Below are 4,821 nucleotides of genomic sequence, written 5' to 3' on the forward strand. Positions count from 1 at the left end.
CAGGGTGGTAACAAAGAAGACGACGTGGGAGAGATACATGGGGCCACAGTGACAGAGAAACAGATCAATACACCAATGGTGAATGCTATCTCAGTTATGCGCAGAACATGGCCTCGTCATATCAAATACATGTACCTTCTTCGAACACGAAATGAGTCAAGTTAAAACTTGACGAGAAGTCGCAAATCTGAGAAACATAAATGACGATAATAAAGATAAGATGTATATGAAAGTATGAAAGACGTATTTCACAAATTGCCCAAACAACCGGGAGACATTGAAGGGGAATGGAGTTACTTCAAAGTATGTGTGAACAGAGCATTAAAAGAAGAGTGCGGCACCAGGAAAACAGGAGGGCAGAAAATAAAAGGAAAACAAAACTATATTGTGGAATGACTAAGTGAAGGAAGCCATCCAGCTGAAGAAAAAAGCATTTAAAAAATGGCAGAAATCAAAGACAGAGGAAGATTGCATACTTCTACATCCTATACAGAAAGGAACGCCACCAAACAACGTAGTTAAAAAAGCTAAGAACAGATCCAGGACAGTATATGGAGAACAGCTGGCAACAAAATGTAAAGAAGACCCTTGAGAGTTTTACAAGAGAGTTAAAAGCATGAGGATACGGAAAGAACCGTTCAACCCAACTGAATTAGTCAATGGTGAGAACGGAAACCTTATTTTCAGTAAACCAAAGAATGAGATTAAGGAAAGACGGAAACGCTATTTCCAGGAGCAGCTGAATCCTACAGGAGAAACAACACCAAACAGCTTCTTACCGAAATAAACCCCTTCAAAACCATCAATACTGCTGAGTAAAACCCAACCTGTTATAAAGAATAGCTCCACAAACAAAGCGCCAGACGTTGATAATATCACAGGAGAAGAGATCAAACTATGCGCCATTCGGTGAAATCTGGCTATAGAGGATATTTTACCTGGCTTGGGCAACAAAAAAACAAAAACAAAAAAAAGCACCTGATGACTGGCAACGAGCTGTCATTGTACCTATTTGGATAAAGAAAAGTAACAAATGAGACTGTGGAACATACAGAGGAATATCCCTTCTCAGCCACGTTGGTAAAATGTTTGCCAAGGTAATGGAAATAAGAATGAGACCAATTATTATTGTAGTGACTCAACTCAATGAATCCCAATTTAGCCCCAGAAAAGACAGAGGCTGTACTGACGCTAATTTTGCATTAAGACAGTTGTGTGAGACTGCCATTGGACATGACAAAGACCTCAATATCGACTTTGTAGATCAGGAAAAGGCGTTTGACCGAGTAGATAGAGGTCAACTTTGGGAAGTCTTAGAGGAATATGGTGTAACAGGACAATTGCTGGAGAACATCACAGCACTTTATAAAAACAGCCTGTGTGCCGTAAGATCAACAGAAGGACTATCGGACTGGTTCCGCATCAGGTCTGGGGTGAGACAAGGGTGTGTTCTGTCTCCGCTTCTCTTCATCGCTTACATAGATAAGATCACGAAAGCAGCAAATGGTAACATCAATGAACTGGAACGAGCTTCTATTTGCTTATGACCAGAGTATATATTAAATACAGACGAGGGAGAATTACAAAAACACACTACAAAACTAAATGAGGAAAGTAAGTTAATACCTAAACATGAAAATCTCTATTTCAAAAACAGAAGTTATGAAGGTCAACAGAAACCCAGGGAAACTCAACATCCTTATTGACGTAACACAACTCCAACAAGTAGAGGAATTTAAATAATTATTTGGGAAGCATCTTCACTCAAGATGGGCATATGGACAAAGAAATAGAAACAAGAACTATGAAGGTAAATGCAATGACCTACCAGCTAGCACTCCTGCTCAGTAACAAGAACATCTCAACTGAAGTGAAATCCCAGATCATCAATAAAATCTCTAAACAAGGCTCAAGAAAAAAAAATCATTTCATGCGAAATGAGGTGTCTCTGGGAAACCACCAACGTCTACCAGTAGTAAATCTATTAGAGCGTCAAAAGAGTAAAATGGTTCGGACACCTAACCAGAATGCCCCAGAAACAGCTAGCAGCTAGAGCTTACCACACGCTTGAATCCGGCTTCAAATCAAGAGGAAGACCAAGAAAGACCTGACTGGATGGGGTTAAAAAGGTCCTGGAACAACATAACATATCTATCAAAGACGTTGGACACCTAGCACGGGACCGAAACTTGCGCCTCCCCTCGACATCCTAGGATACTAGGCGAAGGAAAAAGTAAAGTAAAAACTAGGAAAAAGTAAAGCAAAAGTTCTCACTTTGATGATGCAACTGGCATCTTTTTTCATGGTTGTTTCACCAGTGGAAAAGAGCAATAGGCTTACTCTACTAACACCGTGAGTCGTGGGAGGATGGCGACGGTGGCGATTATAAGTGAAAAAAGATGACAAGAAGGATACGTAGTATAGAGAGAATGTTAAAGTGCAGATACTGAGGGGTAGAGAAGAAAAGAGAGGAACGGTTATGAAAAGAGGAATGAAGTGAGAACAGACGGAAAGAGAGAGAGAGAGAGAGAGAGAGAGAGAGAGAGAGAGAGAGAGAGAGAGAAAGAGAGAGAGAAAGAGAGAGAAAGAGAGTCAGATAGACAGACAGACAGACAGACAGACAGAAAGATAGACAGAGAGAGATAGAGAGAGGGAGAGAGAGAGAGAGAGAGAGAGAGAGAGAGAGAGAGAGAGAGAGAGAGAGAGAGAGAGAGAGAGAGAGAGAGAGAGAGAGAGAGAGAGGGGGGCATGCAGCGGATCCCACATTCCAGTTCCAAGCATTTTTCATTCTTCTAGTTCATGCGACGGAAAAGAAAGAAAATTTGGATCAGTACATGCACTAACAATAGACCTAAGAAACTTTATGAAGCAAGTAATTGCATCAGAATACAGATACTTGAATAGGCGCCTCAATTTAATTTTGACTTTGTTAACAACATGAGTCCACACTCTTCATACTCTAGTGCGGTCAAAAATTCGTGGCGCTACTTATCCTCAAATATCTTTACAACTGGTTAATCAATGTCACCCATACTTTGCACAGCAGTTTGTCTCAGTTTGTCTTAACTTAATCATATTTTTCCACAACAATTGAGGCTAGATTAAAAGCCTTTTCTTCATAAATTTATATAAAATTCTAGAAACCTCCTTCACGCGGAAAATAGAATTATTGTTCACAGCACTTCCCGCTCCTGACACATTTTTTATACGCATATGGCCTACGTCACAGCTCATCAATGAACTTTTTAGTAGTGTCAAAACTAGTTACAAGAAATTAATTTGATAGAGAACGCCTTTTTGCACTAAAAGTTTTCGAAGCATGCATTCAATAGAAATAATCTTTAGATTAGAATAAAACTAGCTGGGCCCCCTTTCGATGAAAGGAATGATCGGTGCATTAACATCACTAAAAGTAATTGGCCTACTGTATTAATTTACCCTCTACTGGAATGGAGCAATACATCTTGAGAGAAAAGTGACACATACGTTTCCAAGTTGCCAAATATATGACAGATGTATAGATTGATTCTCTATTCCGCTTTCGTGGTTGTACACTCCATAATTTCAAAGGTGTGGGACCAATGCGATCTGCTAGTGAACGGAAACCTCACTTGTTTACAATGGCATCTTAGAAGACGGACTTTCCCCAAAGAGTCTACATAACAAGAGGGGCCACTTCTCTCTTTGAGCCAATTAAAAAAGTGTCCTCAAAATTCGGTGGCGCCCTCTTCGCAAAAGCGCACCTTTAGCGAACAGAGTTATCCTACTTGAGTTTAAAAAATCAAAGTGAAACTAGCAAGTTTTTGAATGAATTTCGGAAGAACGCTTTTTTAAAATGGTTACGCTGACAAAAAAACCTCTTCCGGAAGAAAAGGTGATTGTTTTCTTCGTTTAATTTGACTTTAGAATGAAAGGCGAGAGGTCATTAAAATTTTTAAAAACTAAAACTCCGTACTGAACGAACTCGAACTGCTGATGAACAGCAGTCGATCTGCGCTCGCAAGGAGGTGCTTTTCCTATTCTTCTTCTGGAAAAACGAAAGAGAGCTTCAAAACAGACTGCAGCGCCATCTGAAGCAAAGAGCATACTTCCTGCGGACACTTTTTTGGCTGAGTGGCCCATCTTGTTATTTACTATCTTTGACTTTCCCAAGATTAGAACTCTGTGTGGACGAAACAAAGAATTTTGGAAAAATCGGGGAAAGCAGTTTGCGTGGATTTTTTAAAAGTTAGGCCCTAGCCACATGGATGCTGTTGACGCCTGCAATGTTTCAAAGGTGTGGGTTTGGTAATAAGGAAGGAGTTGAGCACAAAGCCTCCCAAGTCCACTTTTATATATATATATAGACTAGCTGAGCCCCTTTCGATGAAAGGAAGGATCGGTGCATTAACATCAACTGAAAGTCATTGGCCTACTACATTTACACTCTACTGGGATAGAGCAATACATCTTGAGAGAAAAGTGACACACGTGTTTCCAAGTTGCCAAATATATAATACGAAGATGACTGACTCGCTTTTAAAAGCGATATCGTCCCAGCTGTAAACCTTTTAAAATCAGTAGAAACCACCCAGTAGGATTTTTAATTAATATCTATTGAGGAATGTTCCAGAATAGAGCCTACAGGTCTTAACAAAAATATTGATCTGTTAAGACAAATTGATACAAGTCACTGTGCAAAAGCTGGAGCGTTTATGTTCGATAGTTAAGGAGATATTTGACAATAAATTGCGCCACGAATTTTTGACCGCACTGTAGGCCCTACGCAATGAGAGGCTTTGGGTAGGGGGGAAAAGAAGGGGGGGGGGAGGAGGGGGGGGT

The sequence above is a fragment of the Aplysia californica genome, unplaced genomic scaffold, assembly GCF_000002075.1.
Source record: "Aplysia californica isolate F4 #8 unplaced genomic scaffold, AplCal3.0 scaffold00102, whole genome shotgun sequence".
Taxonomy (NCBI): Eukaryota; Metazoa; Mollusca; class Gastropoda; order Aplysiida; family Aplysiidae; genus Aplysia; species Aplysia californica.